General features: G+C 42.4%; 1 protein-coding gene and 1 pseudogene across 3 annotated transcripts in view; one reads left to right on the top strand and one right to left on the bottom strand.

Moving 5' to 3' along the window:
- The window catches only part of FAM193A (family with sequence similarity 193 member A), a 166,291-nt gene that overhangs the window by 104,898 nt on the left and 40,715 nt on the right, over positions 1-20,678 (bottom strand). The window contains exon 1 of one of the 3 annotated variants that reach the window (XM_059379683.1): positions 10,080-10,189. The exons of the other annotated variants lie outside the window; for them this stretch is intronic. The gene's annotated coding sequence lies outside the window, so the exon portion shown is untranslated. Of the gene's footprint in view, positions 1-10,079; positions 10,190-20,678 lie in introns of those variants that run through there. 3 annotated transcript variants of the gene reach the window in all.
- LOC131999197 (mitochondrial pyruvate carrier 2-like) lies at positions 20,132-20,483 on the top strand (annotated as a pseudogene).

Below are 20,678 nucleotides of genomic sequence, written 5' to 3'. Positions count from 1 at the left end.
AGACACAGCCAGACAGGTGGGGCCAGTGGGAAGAACCAAGGCTTTGCTTTAGATGTTGTATGCACGAAGTTTGTATCAACCAACCAAGCAATGTGGTAGGCTTGTTCTGCACAAGTGAGACACTAGAGGAACAAGTCCCAGCGAGATGTATGATTCGGGATCACCACTCGAAGCTAGACCAGATGATCCAAGGAGAGAGGGCAGACAACATCCTGAACCAACTTTAACACTTGACCAGTGTGTCCAAGTATGAAGCTGGTCTTCTCAAGGGTGGCAACCTCTACTCCCCACGCCTTCTTCAGACAAAGCAAGTACAGAGTACTACAAGAAACATATGTGACTAAAATTCAAATTAACCAAATACTTGTGCCTCACCGCGTGGTTACTCTCCAATCTGTGATTAAATGGGAGGTATAAATATAAACACCACTAATTCTTTTAAAAGGATTTACAGGTATACTGAAGTATGACCAGGTAGAAGAAGCTGAAGATATCTGAAGAACGCAATCAGAACAGTCCTGACATATACACACACACACACCTGTGAAACCACAGTAACTTGCCCTCCAAGTTTCTTTGTGCCCCTCTGTACCCGTTCTTCCTCACTCCAGTCTCTTCTATCCCCACTCACAGGTGATCACTGGACTGAGTTCTGTGTGTCTCCATTACTACACAGCTTCTAGAACTGTATATACGTTGGAGCACTTGGGTGGCTCTCAGGTTATGATCTCAGGGCTGTGAGTTCAAGCCCCGTGCTGGCCCCACATTGGGTGTGGGGCCTACTTTAAAGAAAAAAAAAATCAACTTTTGGTCTTAAGGATTTTCCATATTTAAAAAAATGTTTGTTTTGTTGATTTTTGTTTTTATGGTATTATTTACTTTTGGGGGTTACTTCGGGTGTAACTGGCTCCTTCTCATGGTGGAAGCAAAGTCATTCAGCCCTTCCTCTTGCATAAAGAGGTGGTTAGTGCGAGCATCTCCACACGGCGCATTGGCAGCAGTCTGCAAACGCTGAGATGCTGTGTTTTCATTCTCATTAGGTCCAAAATACTTCCCAACCATCCTCTGGATTTCTTCTTTGGTTCATGAGCTGTTTGACGTGTGGTACGGTTTCCTCATGTGTATGGTTTTCTGCTAGTGATTTCTAATATAATTCCATGTAGTCAGAAAAGCTGCTTTGTACAATTTTTAATTCTTAGTCAAGACTTTTCGTGGCTCAGAATACGGTCTATTTTGGTAAATGTTTGACATTTACTTTAATGTGTAAGCATGCTGCTATTGTAGGGCAGTGTTCTATAAACCCCTCTCAGGCCAAGTTGGCTAACAGTCTCATTCGTCTTCTATACCCTCAGTGATTTTCTGTTTACTTGTTCTATCAATTTCTGAGAGGTCTTAAAATCTCCAACCATAATTTTGTATTTGTCTATTTTTCCCTGAAGTCCTATCAGTTTTTTGTCCACATATTTTGAAGCTTTGTTATTAGGTGCAAAGACATTTAGGACTATTATATCCTCTTGATAAACTGACCCCTAAATCGGCATGAAAGTATTCTCTTTAGCCCCGCTAATATTCTTTGCTCTGGTGTCTGTTTTTCTGTTCACTACATAGCCAAATTTCCTCTCACTTATAAAAGCAAAGCATGTCTTTTCATATCACTTTATTTGTAGCCTATTTGCATCTTTATGTTTAAGCAGGTTATAGCAGAAATCATATCATTGGGTCTTGATTTTTTCCCAACCTCACGATCTTTTAAAACTGGGATGTTGGGGTGCCTGGGTGGCTCAGTGTTGGTTAAGGCCTCTGCCTTCGGCTCAGGTTGTGGTGTCAGGGTCCTGGGATAGGGCCCCACACTGGGCTCTCTGCTCAGTGGGAGCCTGCTTCCCCTTTCTCGCTACCTGCCTCTCTGTGTACTCATGATCTCTCTTTGTCAAAATAAATAAATAAAAAATTTTTAAAAATTGGGATGCTTAGACCATTTATGTCAAATATAATTATGAGATATGGTTAAGTTTATTAAACTTACCATCTAATTTTTTATTTTTCTGGTGACACACTTGTTTTTATTCCTCTTCCTCTTTTTCTACTTTTTAAAAATTGAGTATTTTTTATAACTGTATTTTATCTTGCTGGACTGTGACCTACACTTTTCCATTTGGACTGTTTGCTTCAGTGTCACAGTGTACATTTTTAAAAAAATTATTAACATATAATGTATTATTTGTTTCAGGGTACAGGCCTGTGATTCATCAGTCTTACACAACACCTGGTGCTCACCTTAACACATGCCCTCCCCAGTGTCAATCACCCAGCCACCCCATCCCTCCACCTGCCTTCCCTCCAGCAACCCTGTTTGTTTCCTGAGATTAAGAGTCCCTTATGGTTTGTCTCCCTCTCTGGTTTCATCTTGTTTCATTTTGTCCTCTCTTCCCCTATGATCCTCTGCCTTGTTTCTTAAATTCCAAATATCAGTGAAATATGAGAACTGTCCTTTGATTGACTTATTTCACTTAGCATAATATCCTCTAGTTCCATCCAGGTCACTGCAAATGGCATGGTTTCAATTTTTGATGGCTGCATAATATTCCACTGTGGGTAGGTACATATATCTATCTGTATAGATAGATTTTTGAGAGAGAGAGAGAGAAAGCATGAGAAGGAGAGGGTCAGAGGGAGAAGCAGACTCCCCGTGGAGCTGGGAGCCCAAATAGGGACTTGATCCCAGGACTCCAGGATCACAACCTGAGCTGAAGGCAGTCACCCAAACAATCTAGCTACGTAGGTGCCCCTAGACAGACCTCCTTTATCCATTCATCTGTCAATGGACATCAGGGCTCTTCCCATAGTTGGGTTATTCTGGACATTACTGCTATAAATACTGGGATGCACGTGCCCCTTCGGATCACTACATTTCTCTCTTTGGGGTAAATACCCAGCATTGCAATTGCTGGGTGACAGGGTAGCTCTATTTTCAACTTTTTGAGGAACCTCCATGCTGTTTTCCAGAGTGGCTGCACCAGCTTCCATTCCCACCAACAGTATAGGAGGGTTCCCATTTCTCCACATCTGTGCCAACATCTGTCGTTTCCTGACTTGTTAATTTTAGCCATTTGGACTGGTGTGAGGTGGTATCCCACTGTGGTTTTGATTTGTATTTCCTTGACGCCAAGTGATATGAACACTCTTTCATGTGTCTGTTGGCCATCGGGATGTCTTCTTTGCAGAAATGTCTGTTCATGTCCTCTGCCCATTTCTTGATTGGATTATTTGTTTCTTGGGTGCTGAGTTTGATAAGTTCTTTATAGATGCTGGATACCAGCCCTTTATCTGATATGTCATTTGCAAGTATCTTCTCCCATTCTCTTGGTTGTCTTTGGTTTTGTCCACTGTTTCCTTCATTGTGCAAAAGCTTTTTATCTTAGGGCACCTGGGTGGCTGAGTGGTTAAGTACCTGCCTTCAGCTCAGGTCATAATCCCGGGGTCCTGGGATCAAGCCCGCACTAAGCTCCCTGCTCAGCAGGAAGCCTACTTCTCCCTCTCCCACTCCCTCTGCTTGTGTTCCCTCCCTTGCTGTGTCTTTCTCTGTCAAACAAATCAATAAAATCTTTAAAAAAAAAAAAAAGTGGAGAGGGGAAGGGGTGGGGGGAAAAAAAAAAGTTTTTTATCTTGGTGAACTCCCAACAGTTTAATTTTGCCTTTGTTTCCTAAGCCTTTGTCGATTTGTCTAGGAAGAAGTTGTTGCAGCAGATGTTGAAGAGATTGCTGCCTGTGTTCTCCTCAAGAATTCTGATAGGTTCCTGTCTCACACTGAGGTCATTCACCCATTTTGAGTCTATTTTTGTGTATGGGATAAGGAATTGGTCCAATTTCATTCTTCTGCATGTGGCTGTCCAATTTTCCCAACATTATTTGTTGAAAAGACTGTCTTTTTTCCATTGGACATTCTTTCTTGCTTTGTCTAAGATTAGTTGACCATAGAGCTAAGGGTCCATTTCTGGTTCTTTATACTGTTCCATTGATCTATGTGTCTGTTTTTGTGCCAGTACCATATCATCACAGTGTACATGTTAACCTACCACAATCGGCCATCAAGTAAAGCTTTATGACTGCGCACACAAGAGCCCTACGTTCCCTTTCCTGGCCTTGGTGGTACTCTTGTCAGACATGTTATCTCTACATAAAAGCCCTATAATGCATTGTTGGTTTTGCTTTTCTTTTTTTTTGAAGATTTTATTTTTATGTAACCTCTATGTCCAATGTGGGGCCTGAACTCATGACCAAGATCAAGAGTAGCACGCTCTACAGACTGAGCCAGCCAGGCTCACCATTGTTTTTGCTTTAAATAGACAATTGTATTTTAAAGTAAAAGAAAAGGTATTTTCCCCATACAGTTCCAATCTCCAGCATCCTTCTTGTCCCTACGTAAACCCAGACTGCAGTCCGGTGTCATTTCTCCTAAGCTCAGAGCTTCCTTTACCATACCCTGTGATGAAGACCCACTGGCCATGAATTCTTTCAGCTTTTAACATCTGAAAATTTTTTATCTCATCTTCACTTCTGAAAGATATTTCTGTAGTTTAGAATTCTAGTATGCTTTTCCCTTTCTGTACTTTAAAGCTGTTCTTTCTCCATTTTCTAGCTTGCATGACTTCTCATGAGAAGTTTACTATCTTTGTCATTGTTCAGTATGTATGCATCTTTGTCATTGTTCAATACGTATGCATTTTTTCTTTAACCACTGTTCTCAGTAATGATGATGACAATGGTGACAACACAATGATGACATGTTGTGGTGTATTTTCTTTATCTTTCTCATGCCTGAGGTTTATTGAGCTTCTTGGGATCTGTGGATTCACAGTATTCAACAATTGTACATTTTCCAGCCATTACTCCTTCAAATATCTTTCCATATTCCCTATACCCACTCTCTCTTTCAGGGACTCCAATGACACATACACATGCAGTGGGCCATATGAATGAAGTTGTTTCAAGGCTCATAGACACTCACAGTTCTTTTTGGATACCTTCTATTGCTATCTCCTCAAGTTCATTAATCTTCACTCAGGGAGTTAATCTGTTACTGCAATCTGCAATCTGTTACTAAGCCTCACGTAATGTATTTTTCATCTCAGACACTGTAGTATGCAACTCCAGAAGTTCATTTGGGCTTCTTTACTTTCTGTGTTTCTTCTTAACATGTTCTTGCTTTCCTCTATTTTCTTGAATACGCAAAGTATAGCAATAACTACTGTGTTAATGTCTATCTTATAAGTCTACTATACGTGTCATTTCTGAATCTGTTTCTATTTATTTATTTTGAACTCCATCATGGGCTGTATTTGCTTGCTTCTGTCTCTGTATGTCTGGTGATTTTTGACTAGACTGTGAATTTAACTGTGTTAGATAATGGGTGTTGTTTTACTCCTTCAAATATTTCTGGGCTTTGTTGTGGGCCATACTTAGCTTATAGGAAGAGTCTGGTCCTTTCAAGGCTTGCCTGTAAGATTTGGGAGGTGGGATCCGAGTTTTTTAATGTTGTTTGTTTGTTTGTTTTAAATCTAATCGGCTTTATTAAGTGATTCATGAATCAGGAGCATCCTATTTGGCAAGTAAAGAGAGAGGCCCCAGGATTAGAGCACCTTTAATCTTTCCCACTACTGAGGCAATACCCTTGTGACTTCACTGTGTGTTACAATATTCTCCCATTCTGGCTGGTGAGAACACAACCCGTTTGGGGTCCTGTACAAGCTCTGAAGATTGTTCCACCACTTACTTCCTGGGTTCTCTCCCTGATACACGAGTTTCCAAAGTACGTGTGCTCATCAATACCCAGGTGAATATTCAAGGAAAACCATGCAGCTCTCTAGAACTCTCTTTTTCTCTCTGCAGCCCTCTCTTCTCTGGTACTCTGCCCTGCAAATTCACTTTGGCCTCCCCAAGTTCTTGGCTGCTTTCCTGAACCCAAAGAACCACCAGGTCTCTCTGGGCTATTCCCTCCTTTCTTTCTAAACCATGGCCCCAATTTCTCTCCAGACAGTAAGCTTGGCCAACCCTAAGCTTGTTTAATTTATTTTCTGTCTCTCAAGGGTCACTGACCTGCACTGTCTGCTGTCCAATATTGGAATACTGCTATTTTGAGGTATCTTGTCCTTCATTTAGTTGTTTAAGGCAGAAGGATAAATCCAGTCTGTTTCATTAATATTCTTAAAAAAATAAATGTACCAGAATAAACACTAAACATGTGTCATCCCCCATGTCCATAAGATATATTTATATATAAGTATTTATTTACTTACATAAGATGCTATGTTGTAACAGAGAAATTTTTCCACAAGAGAATGTACTTATTCCTAAGTAGACAATATTGCTGAAAACACTCAAGAATGCCCCCAACAACTGAGTTCTACACCTATGATGTAAGATATTTTACCCTTTCTGAGTAAACTGGTTTTCCACTCTGGTATAAGCTATCATTTGTGGCAAATGTGTATGTGTAATAAAAGATACCAAATTCATTTCCTTGCTGGGCTTATCTCTAGTTCTAAAAGTAATTGCCAAAAAGAAATTTTTATTTAAAGACTTTACATGTAAACTCATTATAGACACAAAGAAAACACGGTGCCTCAGGGCATAAAAACACATGGTGGACAGGTGATGGTGGCGCATCTCAGGTCACACAGCCCACTGGAGGCTGAAGCCAGGATTCTCATGTACACAAAACACAAAACAAATGTGCCTGCTTTTGTCCCATTAGTGTCTCCTGCCTCGGACACTACACAGTTGTCTCTTCCCGACTGGTCCCCAGCCCATAGGTCTGTCTGCTTCCCTCACACCCTCTACCTCCTGTTGGGATGGTCTTCCATACTGTACATGTGAGCAGAATATTCCACTGCTCTGAACCCTTTCATAGTCCCCTGACTAAAAGGATCAAGCATGACATACAAGGCCCTTGTCACACAGTTGCTGCAGAATGACCCAGTTGGGACTCCTCACAATTCCAAACCCCTGCCCCATTCTTAGTACATGCCATCCCCACCCTGAAAAACCAATCTCCCCTCCTTTACTAGGCAACCGTTGGGCATCCTTTCAAATCGCACTCTGCTATCATTCTTTTTCTGTCAGTTTTGCTATTCCCCATCCCTCAATGAATACAGCTCCACCTACTACTCCAACTCCTGTACGCCTCCATACTTTACACAGACTACCATAAGCTTTCACACAACCATCTTCTCATTAGACACTCAACAGTTTTTCAGTCCCACAAAGCACCCAGCATACAGCAGGCATCCAACAAATGTGCAGGGAAGGAAATGACTAGTTCAAATCAGTAATTCACATTCTGTGTTCCCTAAATCAGCCTCAACTCTCCTTCCTTATTTTGCACACGATCTTTTATCAGCTACCTACCTGTGCTGAAGTCCAGGGATGAGTGCAGGTGTGGTCACTAAAATATCTACCATTTTTTCTGCTTCCTTACTGAACTCAGCTTTCCCAAAGCAGGTCCAAGTTCTTTAAGCAAGTGGTACTGCTTGCGGTATAATTATTAACATTAATACTTAAGCTCTCTTCCAATTAGTTACCAAAAAATTGGTAACAGAATTGTAAGTTATAGGTAAAATTACCTTAAGTATTTGTAACATGTAATTTATATAATCACAGAGTAAATATTTAGCAATTCATAGACTTCAAAGGTGTTTCCTAAAAACTCAATAAACACTAATTATATATGATCCCATATTATTACATTATTACTGTATCCTTTTTATAGCTAATGTAGAATTGAGATTTCTTTAGGATTTACTTTCAGTTTACATATTTTTTTTAAAAGATGTATTTATTTATTTGACAGACAGAGATCACAAGTAGGCAGAGAGGCAGGCAGAGAGAGAGGGGGAATCAGGCTCTCCGCTGAGCAGAGAGCCTGATGCGGGGCTCAATCCCAAGACCTTGGGATCACGACCTGAGCCAAAGGCAGAGGCTTTAACCCACTGAGCCACCCAGGCGCCCCTCAGTTTACATATTTTTTAAAAAAACAGAGAAAGCCTAAAAACCTGCAACTATTTTTATTTTTAAAGAGATGTATTTATTTGCTTTTTTGAGAGAGAGAGACAGAGTGAGCCAGCGCACACGTGTGAGCAGGGGAGAGAGGGAAAGCGAGAGAGGGAAAGGGAGAGAGAGAACCTCCAGCAGACTCCCAGCTGAGTGTGGAGCCCGGCAAGGCGCTCAGTCTCACAACCCCAAGACCATGACCTAAGATGAAATCAAGCAAGAGTTGGACTGAGCCATCCAGGAACCCCAACCATTTTTTCTATGACTGCAAGTTAAGCTCCTAAACTGGCCTCCCTGTGGACAACCAGTGGCTCTATGCATTAAGGAAGGCACAGTGGTATTGGCTATCTGCCAGAGCTGGAGTTACATAAATGGTCTTAAGTATGTACCTGCTATTAAGATGGTTTTTCTATACAGATTAAGTCATGTTCCAGGTCTAGTCAAAAATATAATTGTTTGTTTTGACCCAACTTATCTGAAGAAAAGACAAATCTGAGGCAGCCTTAGAGCCAGCCAGGATCAAGGCCGGTGCAGCACCACTGCTCCATCAGCCGGCAGCACAGCAATTCACACGTTCAAATATTTACAAAATACTTCAGGTTTCTGCATTTAAGCTCCATATGGCAAAAGAGAAAAAGAACTTGAATTTATTAATAGCAACAAATCACACAGTTAAAAAAAAGACTTATAGCTTTGGAAATATTATTTCTTACATTCCTCTTTACTGATCTTTAAAATACAAATAATCTACTGGGTTCAAATGACAAGATGATATCAAAATACTACTGACTTCTCTGGCTATGTCTGCACCCCCTTTAAAATCTGAAGGTCCCAGTAACCAGTCATTTAGTATAGAGTGCTAATGGTCTTTACAGCAATACCCACAAATCACCAGGGAGGAAGAAAAAAACCACATAAATAAATAGAACAGGAGCTGCGAAAGGCTTTGAATCAGAAACCCTAAGTGGGGGAGGCAACATTTGAAAACTGAGTTACCTGAGGTGACTCCAAAAGCAACCAGCAACTCACACACTTGGCAAGCCCATCATCAATATGGCCTTGTTAACCAGGCAGTCAGGCCAGGGGCAGCCCCCACCATTCACCCCACTCCCATCACGATCACCACCACTCACCTGGCTACAGAGAGGCACTTGGTTCCTGGAGAGCCAAACCAGAAACTAGTCTAAAATAACAGCAACAGAGGGGTGCCTGGGTGGCTCAGTGGGTTAAAGCCTCTGCCTTCGGCTCAGGTCATGGTCCCAGGGTCCTGGGATCGAGCCCCACATCGGGCTCTCTGCTCAGCAGGGAACCTGCTTCCTCCTCTCTCTCTCTCTCTCTCTCTCTGCCTACCTGTGATCTCTATCTGTCAAACAAATAAATAAATCAAAAAATAAATAAATAAATAAATAAATAATAAAATGACAGCAACAGAAAGTACTTGCTTCTTCAACTTCCCAAAAATACAGACTTTAATAACACTCAATTGGTCTCTGGGACTGTTAATAAAATGTTTATGGTCCAAGAAATTCACAAGGCAAGGAGATGAGTCTGAATAAGGAGACACAGAAACTTCCACAAAAGGCTGAGTTTAAAAGAATGGGGGGGGGGGGGGGCGGGGAGGTGCGTCCCGCCAGGAGCTGGAGAGGAACAGGAGCAGACTTGGAGATCAGGCTAGGGGAAGGAAAGGAGAACTTCCATGGAAACGACCTGCGCAGGCAGGTGGCAGCAGGAAGCGGGACGCACAGAGCATGTGTGCATCAACAGGGCACCATGGCCAGATGAGCAGGTGCCTATCAAAGCTCCGGTCTCCGCGGGGCTCCCAACAAGGGGAAGACCAGGGGCCTTTCACTAAAACTTCGCAAACATTTAAAGACGATGACAACACTTGATGCTGCAGAATGAAGGAATGTGGGAAGACACACTTCCTGTGCTGGAAGCACGAAGGCCTAACACTGTGTTTGAAGACCCATGGGCAGTGTGTGTCCACAGGCCCCACACCATGCACCTGACACTGTGCCCTTCCGCATGCTTACCCATCACACGCCTCCTCGCCTAAGTGAAGCCTCTGCTCAGGCAGCAGCCCCGCCATCTGCTTGAGGACTTTGCTCTATGGAGTCTCCCCTCCATTCTTCGGATCATCAATCTTTCCTTCTTTCCTGCATCATTTCCGTGAGGATACAAGCACAATGTTACTACTAGGCTGAAGAAACAAAAAGCACCCTTCTCGGGATCACACTTCCACGTCTACCTACGAACAGCCTCCTTTCTTTCCTTTCCAGCTCCTTCAGAGGTGTCCACCTGTCTATCTGAGAGAAGTGCAAGTCACAAATGAGAGCTATGTAATAAGCTAAAAAACCCTGAAACAGAAACTAACAACACTGATGAAAACAGAATACTGCATCACACCTATCAGAATGGCCGAAGTCCGGGACATGCTGGGGAGGATGTAAAGCCACAAACATTCTCACCCATGGCTCGTGGGAAAGCAGAACGGCACAGCCACTTTGGAAGAGAGTTTGTCAGTTTCTTACAAAACTAAACATACTCTGACCGTATGCTCCAGCAATCATGCTCCCTGGTATTTACCCAGAGGAGCTGAAAACTTTGATCCACACAAAAACTTGCACATCAATGTTTTTAGCACCTTTATTCAAAATTTCCAAAACCTGGAACCAAAATGTCCTTCAGAAGTTGAATGGCTAAACTATGATCTATCTGGACAATGGAGTATTATTCAGTACTAAAAAGAAAGAGTTATCAAGTCAGGAAAGGACATGGAGGAACTTCAAACGCACATGATTAAGAAAAAGAAGCCAATCTGAAAAGGCTACGTACTATAGATTGCGTCTACAGGACATTCCAGAAAAGGAGAAGCTACAGAGACATCAAAAGATCCACTGTTACCGGGGTGGGGGCGGGGGGGGGGTGGAGCACAGAGATTTTTAGGGGAGTGAAAATACTCTGTATCACACCCTAGTAATGGGTACCTGTTCGCACACATCTGTATAATGATAAACCCATAAAACGTACAATACCCAGAGTGACCCCCAGCGGAACTATGGACTCTGGGTGATGATGATGTATCAGTGTGGGTTCACCAGCTATAACAATTGCCCCATTCGGGTGGGGGATGCTGATAGTGTGGGAGCATGTGCATCTGTGAGGACGGGAGAGGGGTACATGTACTTACTGCTCAATATTCCTGTGAACCTAAAACTGCTCCCCAAAATTTGTTAACTATGTATGATAAGAAACTAGACTTACTGAGTGCAGTGATCATTTTGCAATACATACAAATACTGAATCATCACAATATTGTATACCTGAAACTAATATAATGTTGTATGTCATCATACTGCACTAAAAAAATTTTTTAAAGATTTTATTTATTTATTTATTTGAGAAGAGAGAGAGAGACCGAGCACAAGCTGGGTGAGGGGCAGAGAGAGAAGCAGGCTCCTCACTAAGCAGGAATCCCAGATGCAGGGCGCGATCCCAGGACCCCGGGATCATGACCAGAACTGAAAGCAGATGCCCAACTGACTGAGCCACCCAGGTGCCCCTCAAAAAGTTTTTTTTTTTAAAGAGTGAATTCAAATGCAAGTTTAGACGGCTGTAAGTTAATCCCCAAACCAACAGAAGCCAGAGCTGCACACCCACAGTGTGGGAGCCACTGTCCAAATGCAGGTATTGTGCACCTGAAATACAGCAAGTCCAAGGTGAGAGATGCCAACTATAAAATACACACCAGACTTCAAAGACTTACTATGAAAAAAGCAATGTAGATATTTCAGTAATAATTTCTACACTATTCCATGCTGACTTAATATTGTGGCAGGCTACTTAAGGCTAAGTAAAAGACACTAGGTAAAACTGATTACATGTATTTCTTTTTATTTTCACAATATGACCACTGAAAATTTTACAATTACATATGTGGCTTACTATTCATTTCTGTTGAGCAGTACTGGGCTGGAGTATCACTACTTCTCCCTTTTCCCATCTTCTATGAGTGCTAATAAAGAATAAAATATCCAACCCTGGGAAGCAGAAGGAAAACGAAACCACCAGGAAAAATTTACAGATAGGAAAAAGAATAGCTAGAAAATCAGAATTTGACTACAGCTGGCAATAGCTCCACATACCAATGTTTAATTGTTTTAAACCCCAAAGTCTTCTAACACAGAAATTTAAAACTTCCATAAAGCATAAAGTTTTTTATGCTTAGGGCCACCTGGGTGACTCAGGTGTTTAGGCAGCTGCCTTCAGCTCAGGTCATGATGCCGGAGTCCTAGGATTGTGTCCCGCATCGGGCTCCCAGCTCCAAAGAAATCTGCTTCTCCCTCTGACTCTCTCCCCTCTCGTGCTCACCCACTCTCTCTCTCTCAAATACATAAATAAAATCTTTAAAAAAATTTTTTTAGAGACGCCTGGGTGGCTCAGTTGGTTAAGCAGCTGCCTTCGACTCAGGTCATGATCCCAGCATGCTGGGATCGAGTCCCACATCAGGCTCCTTGCTCGGCAGGGAGCCTGCTTCTCCCTCTGCCTCTGCCTGCCATTCTGTCTGCCTGTGCTCACTCTCTCCCCCTCTCTCTCTCTGATAAATAAATAAAATCTTTAAAAAAAATTTTTTTTAAATCAACTTAAACAAAAATCTGCAGTACAGAGGCAATATGCTGATTTCCTAAGTATGTACAGCAGCTCCTAACCATCCCAACAGCCCTATGTTGTTTGTACATTACCATCTTCACCTCACTGAAGAGAAAATTAAGGTGCTAAGTTTAAGAAACTTGTCCACGGGAAAAAAAATAAAGAAAGAAAGAAACTTGTCCACGCTAGTGAGCATCAGAGCAAGGATTCAAACCTAGGCATGGTGGGGGCACCAAGGCAGCTCAGTCGGTTAAGCGTCTGACTTCAGATCAGGTCATGATCCCAGGGTCCTGGGACTGAGATCCACACCAATCTCCACACTCAGTGGGGAGCCTGCTTCTCCCTCTGCCCCTGCCTGCTGCTCCCCAATTGTGCACATGCTCACTTGTGCTCTCTCTGACAAATTAATAAAATCTTAAAAGCTCTCTAATAAGTATTTGAAAAAAGAAAGTGAGAAAGCAAGAAAAATTAGGAAAAGATATAAAACTCAAGAGAAAATAAATGATGCTGGGATCATGACCTGCGCTGAAAGCAGCTGCTCAACCAACTGAGCCACCCAGGCGTCCCTCAAGAGAAAATAAATGAGAAAAAGACTTGAACAGGCTTTTCACAAAAGGTTTTTTTTCATATAAGTTCACACGAAATCAAAGAGTGTAAATTTAATCACAATAAAATAATAAGCAGAGTAGCTAAAACAAGAAATTGTGAAAATTTAGGCAAGAACATGGAACAATGGCAACACTCAGGCACTGCCTGTGTTGTAGAAATGGGAACAACCATGCTGTGGAATGTGCACTATAATAAGACTGAAAACACATACATATATATCTTTTAAAGATTTTTTAATTCTTTTATTTGAGTGAGAAAGAGAAAGAGCACGAGATTACAGACTGAGAGGGAGAAGCAGACTCCTCACTAAGCAGGGAGCCCAACACAGTGCTCCATTCCAGGACCCTGGGATCATGACCTGAACCAAAGTCAGACGTTTAACTTGCTGAGCCACCCAGGGGCCCTCAAAACACTTATATATGATGACCAAGTAGTTTCTCTTCTAAACACATATTCTTCCTGATATTAAGTTTTATATGCACCAAGATACCTGTATAAGATTATTCATAACAGCTCTAAACTGGAAATAGCCCAGATACCCATCAACTGTAGAATGGATAAGTACACTGAAGTCTATTCATCTAATGGAATGCTTCTCAGCAATTAAACTGTCACTCAATTCAAAACAAATCTTAAAAATATTATTGCATGAAAAAAGCCATATACCAAAGACTGTATGTATGTAGTATACTTTGACTTACATATCATTCAAAAACAAACAAAACTACAGCATTAAGAAAAGTGGCTACCTGCCAAGGGAAAGAAAGGGAATTGTAACTAAAATACAACCTTTGGTGGGCTTTCAGAGTCCCCAAAATGTTCTATTTCTTCATCTGAATGATGCTTATACTAGAGGTCAAATTCAAGTAATTTGTAAAGCTACACATTCATTTTATGCACTTTTATATATTTAACAATTAAAAGGTTTTGAAAAAAGAAATGTTTGACAAAAGAACAAGGTAATTCAGTTGGAAAAGAAAATACTTCTCAATAAATGATACAACTGGAAATCCATAAGAGGAAGACAACAGCCCAAACCTTACCTAACTCTACCGTAAAAATTAATATGAAATGAATAACAGACCTTTATATAAAAGGAAAAATTACAGAGGTGCTGGCTGACTCAGCTGGTGGAGCATGTGACTCTTGATCTTGGGATTTCAGTTTGAGCCCCATGTTGATAGTAGAGATCACTTAAAAATAGAATTTTTTTAAAAAAAGCTAAAATTGTAAGACTTTAATAAGAAAATAAAGAAAAAAATATTCCCAACCTTGGAGTAGACCAAAGATTTCTACTTAAAGTAGACAAAATATTTCAGCCTTGGGATGGACAGAGATGTCTTAGGATCCTAAAAAGCACTAACAATAAGAGAAAAAAACTGATAAACTAGACTTCATTAAACTTAATAAAACTTTGTTCCTCAAGACATGGTTGCTTCTGATTTCTGCCCCAGAATGGAGAGAGCTGGGGGTGGGAGTGGAACACTGCTCCCACACTTAAAATGCAAACCAACTAAATTTCAAGTCCATGACTTTTTCTGAACCTATCAGGGAACTGAGGTCACAGAGCAAACTGATACAAAAACGAAATGCCTGCACTGACTGAGCACACTTACCTGAGGCAGACGCAGCGCGACTCTGGCAGGTGAATCTGTTGAGAACAGACGTCGTACTGTGAAGACTGAGTGCAAGCTGTCAGGATAATTCCTAGGATTACAGAAATTCCTCTGCAACCTCTCTAGGAAATCCAGTGGGTGATCACTGAAGGGATCTCAAAAGAGCTCTAAAACTCAAGGACCATAGTACAGAATTAGGGCGGGGAGTAGCAGCCATGTGGGAGGGGCAAGAAACCCTACCCAGGTCCTTCCCCCTCCATCTCCAATAAGAAACAACAGCCTTACTCTATACAGGGAAGGGCTGTGGTGAACAGTCTACAATGTCGACAACTCCAATTCCAGGAGAAAAGACAGGATCACACAACGAGCCCACAACTTCAGCCAAGGAAGCAACAGGAAAACTGAGCAGACCCTACCCCAAAACTCAGGGCTACCATTCATGTCCAAATAAAAATGCTTCAAATGAAAGTTATTAGAAGACTAGTACCAGGAGGGACCTGAGAGAAATAAGGGTATGCAAATATACACTCTGTGAAGCAACACAAATAGGGAAGACTTAAAACAGAATTACAGGGATGTCTGGGTGGCTCAGTTGGTTACGCGTCTGCCTTTGGCTAAGGTCATGATCTGGGGACCCTGGGATCCAGCCCTGTGTTGGGCTCCCTGCTCACCAGGGAGTCTGCTTCTCCCTCTGCCTGTATGCTCTCTCTCTCTCTCTCTCTCAAATAAATAAAATCTTCAGGAAAAAAAAAGAATTACAGAGTTTGAGTAAGTCACCCTCACATTAGACATAGCTATAGAAATTTGAAGGCTATGGTGCACTGACAATAACCATAGCAACAACAAATCCTAAAAGCTAGGCTGACTCTTAACAAGAGGAATGTAAACTACAGCCCTAAGGGCCTAGTAGAAAGAAAACTGTCCATTTCTGTGTTTAAAAGTGATTTATTACAGGGTTGCCTGGGTGGCTCAGCCATTAAGCGCCTGCCTTCAGCTCAGGTCATGATCCTGGGGTCCTGGGACCAAGCCCCACATCAGGCTCCTCAGTTGGTGGGAAGCCTGCTTCTTCCTCTCCCACTCCCCCTGCTTGTGTTCCTTCTGCCCCTATAAAATAAATAAAATCTTTTTTTTTAAGTGATTTATTTTGCCTTCTACCATCCTATACAATATGTCTGGCTTTGAAGAATAACTGCAATTTTGTAATAATGACACAAAAGGCAAAAAACAAACCACTCCAAACAGACAGAGCAATCATCAAAACAAGACTCAGATATGAAGCAGGTTGGAACTATATAACAGGGAATTTAAATACCTTAAAGACTATTAACAGAAAAGGTGGACAACATGCTAGATCAGGGGGGTAACTTCAGCAGAGAAATGAACTCTACAGAACCAGTGAACCTGAAGACAGGTCAAGTCACCTGAAGAACCAAAAAGAAAAGGGGCTAGGAACAAGCAAGAAGTGCGAAACAGTATGAAACATTCTCATATATATATAATTGGAATCCTATGAAGAGGTGAAAAGAGCAGAAGAACAATGGTTGAGAACTTTCCCAAATGAATCAGACACCAACCCACAGATCCAAGCAGCACAGAGAATATTAATTAGGATAAATAACAAAAACAAAGCAAATCTGCTTCATGATTATCGCCCCCCAGCCGCTAAAAACAAAAAGAGAAAATCCTGAAGGCAGTCAGAGATAAAGGAGACACTACATACAGAAGAACAAAAACAAGAATTATACCAGGCTTCTTGTGGGAAACAACAACAACAACAACAACAACAACAAACCCATGAAAATCAGAAGACAGTGGAGTGATTTTTTTTTAAGTACTACAAAGGAGAAACAACCACCACCTGTTAAGTCAAAATCCTATACCCAGCAAAGATATCTTTCTAAAAATAAGGAGGAAAAACTTTCTCAGAAATAAATACTGAAGAAATTCATTGCCAGGAGACGTACAAGAAACGTTACAGAAGGTATTTTAGGCAGTAAGAATTTGAGTAAGATGGAAACTTGGATATACAAAAAGAAATGAAGAGCCCTAAAAATGTAATACAAGTAAAATTAAATCAATCTTTTCTTTTTTTTTTTTTAAGAATTGCACTAAAAGATGACTTCTAAGAGCAAAAATAGCAATGTATTGTGTATTTACAGCATATGTAAAAGCAAAATGAATAACATCAATAGCACAAAGAAGAACTGGGAATATACTGTGTAAGGCCTTTCTACAGGCATACCTTGAGAGAGACTATGCGGGTTCAGCTCCAAACCACTACCAGTAACACCAGACAAATGAATTTTTTGGTTTCCCAGTATACTATACCATAGCACAATGAGTGTGCCACAGTGTTATATCTAAAAAAAAAAAAATTTATGTAATATCTTAATCTTAAATGCTTCATTTTTAAATTATCATAAATATAAATACTATATCTATTAAAAAATGCTAACCATCATCTGAGCTTTCAGCAAGCTGTAATCTTTTGCTGCCGGAGGGTCTTACAGTGGGGGTTGCTGAAGGATGGTGAGTCTATGGCACTTTCTTAAAACAAGAGAATAAATTTGTTGCACTGATGGACTCTTCCTTTCCCAAATGATTTCTCTACAGCAAGCGATGTTGTCTGGTAGCATCTCACCCACAGTAGAACTCCTCTCCAAATTGGAGCCAGTCCTCTCAAGCCCTGCCACCTTATCAACTAAGGTCATGCAATGTTCTAAGTCCTTGTCAGATTTCAACCATCTCCACAGCATCGTCACCAGGAGCAGACTCCAGCTCAAGAAATCACTTCCCTTACTCCTCCACGGAAGCACATCCTCACCCGTGCAAGTGTTATCCTGCGAGGGCAGCAGGTCACTCGCCTCTCCAGGCTCCACTTCTGGCTCTCTGGCTGTTTCCACCACATCTGCACAGTGACTTCCTCCACTCAGTCTTGAAGCCCTCAATGTCCTCACCAGGGCGGAAGCCCACTTCTTCCAAATTCCTGTTACTATTGACATTGTGCCATGGGAACATTTTCTTAACGGCATCTGGCATAGTGAATCCTTTCCAGAGGATTCTCAATGTATCCCACCCAGATCAAGTGGAGGAATCCCCATCCATGGCATCTACAGCGAACCGTGTCTCTTAAATGGTAAGACTTCAAAGTCAAAATTACTCCTTGCTCCGTGGGCTGCAGAATGGAAGCTGTGTTCACAGGCAGGGAAACGGCACTCATCTCCCGGTATGTCACCAGAGCTCTTGGGTGACCGGGTATAATGTCAACGAGCAGTCATATTTTGAAAGGAACCTTTTTTTCTGAGCAGTAGGTCTCAACAGTGGGCTTTAGACGTTTGGTAAACCTCGCTGTGAACAGATACACTGCCGTCCTGGATAGAGCACGGGCAGAGGAGAGGTAACACAATTCTTATGGATCCTAAGAATTTCCAGAATAGTAAAGGAGCACCAGCTTCAGCTGAAAGTCACCAGCTGCATTAGCCCCTAACGGGGAGCCAGCCTGTCCCCTGAAACCCTGAAGCCAGGTGCTGACTTGTCCTCCGGCGAGGACAGTCAGAGATGGCATCTTCTCCCCAGATAAGGCTGTTGTGTCTACATGTGGAGAATCCGCTGTTTAGGAGTCACCTCCATGGGCGATCCAAGCTGAATCCTATACCCAGCAAAGATACCTAGCAAACTTTCTGCCAGAGATCCCACCACAGCTTCTCCATCAGCAAGTGCTGCTCTCCCCCACCGCCGTGCCCCTCTGTGTCTCCTTAAACCTCACAAACCCACTCTGCTAGCTGCAGACTTTTCTTCTGCAGCTTCCTCACCTCCCTCAGACTTCCTGGACTTGAGTCAGGGCCTTGCTCTGGATTAGGCTTTGGCTTAAGGAAATACTGGGGTGGGTCTGATCTCTTATCCAGACCACCCAAATTTTCTCCCTATCAGCAATGAGGCCATTTGGCTTTCTTATCATTCATGTGGTCCCTGGAGTAGCGCTCTTAACTTCCTTCAAGAACTTTTCCTTGGCATTTGCAACATGGCTGTCTGGCACAAGAGGCCTACCTTTCGGCCTATCTCGGCTTCAGAAATCCCTTCCTCACTAAGCTTAATCATGTCTAGCTTTTCATTTCAAGTGAGTTATGTGTGACTCTTCCTTTCACTTGAGCACTCAGAGGCCATTACAGGATCATTAACTGGCCTAATTTCCATATTGTTGTTTCTCAGGGAATAGGGAGGCCCCAGAGAGAAAAGGGGGGTGGACTGACAGTACACAGAGCAGTAAGAACACACACAACCTTTATCAATTAAGTTCAACATCTTTTTTTTTTTTTTTTGAAGATTTTATTTATTTGGCAGACAGAGTTCACAAGTAGGCAGAGGCAGGCAGATGGAGAGGGAAGCAGGCTCCCTGCTGAGCAGAGAGCCCGATGTGGGGCTTGATCCCAGGTCCCCTGGATCATGACCCAAGCTGAAGGCAGAGGCTTTAACCCACTGAACCACCCAGGTGCCCCAATTAACTTCAACATCTTAAAAAAGAAGCTCCCCATCCTAATGGGCACAGTTTGTGGCACCCCCCAAAATTACAACAGTAACATCAAAGATCATTGATCACACATCACCGTGACAAATGTAATAATAATGGAAAAGTCTGAAATACTGAGAATTAGGGCGCCTGGGTGGCTCAGTGGGTTAAGCCGCTGCCTTCGGCTCAGGTCATGATCTCAGGGTCCTGGGATCGAGTCCCACATCTGGCTCTCTGCTCAGCAGGGAGCCTGCTTCCTCCTTTCTCTCTCTGCCTGCCTCTCTGCCTACTTGTGATCTCTCTGTCAAATAAATAAATAAAATCTTAAAAAAAAAAAAATATTGAGAATTACCCACCTGTGAGCCAGAGATACAAAGGGGGTCAATGCTGTTGGAAGAACTGCACCAATAAAAAACCCTGCTCAACAACACAGGTTGCCACAAACCCTCAGTGTGTAAAACAAGCGCAGTGTCTGTGCAGCACAGTAAAACCGAGGACGCCTCTACTACACTGTGAAGCAGCACAGCAGCATCTGAAGGGAAACCGTGTGGTGAATCTAAAATGTGCAGTGTAAGGCCGAGGAAGATGTGAGGCAAGTGACACCAGCCCTTCCTTGTCATGCAGGGAGCAAACAGCCACTTTCTTCCCCACTCCACCCCCCACCTCGTGGCTGCCCATGACGATTTCCAAAGAGATGTAAACCACTGGCACTGGGGGCCTTCATGCCACCTACCACCCAATCCTTGAGAAAGTGAAGCTCTTGCTGGGGGAGAAATTGAGGCTGTCGTACTACATGGCAGGTCCCAAACAGTCTTGTTCTGGGCTCCAGCATGCACTGGACTGGCTGACATGGCCAGACCTGCACAGAAACTCAGTGCAGCTCAGTCTATCACGCTGATAGCTACAGGATTTATGTGGCCAGGATATTCACTGGTAATTGCTCCAAAAAGCTGGAGTCTGTTTGCTGTTAATTTTTTGCGGGAGCAGCAGGAATTTTTCATTTCTTTTATATTTGGAGATATAACCAAGAACTAAAAGCTAAAGCAAACAAGTAAGAGCTCCTGGGACGCCTGGGTGGCTCAGTTGGTTAAGCAGCTGCCTTCGGCTCAGGTCATGATCCCAGCGTCCTGGGATCAAGTCCCACATCGGGCTCCTTGCTCCACAGGGAGCCTGCTTCTCCCTCTGACTCTGCCTTCCACTCTGTCTGCCTGTGCTCACTCTCGCTCGCTCTCTCTCTGACAAATAAATAA

Source organism: Mustela nigripes, chromosome 1, assembly GCF_022355385.1.
Source record: "Mustela nigripes isolate SB6536 chromosome 1, MUSNIG.SB6536, whole genome shotgun sequence".
Lineage (NCBI taxonomy): Eukaryota > Metazoa > Chordata > Mammalia > Carnivora > Mustelidae > Mustela > Mustela nigripes.
Note: the sequence above shows the minus strand (reverse complement) of the source record. Positions and strands in the feature narration are given on the sequence as shown.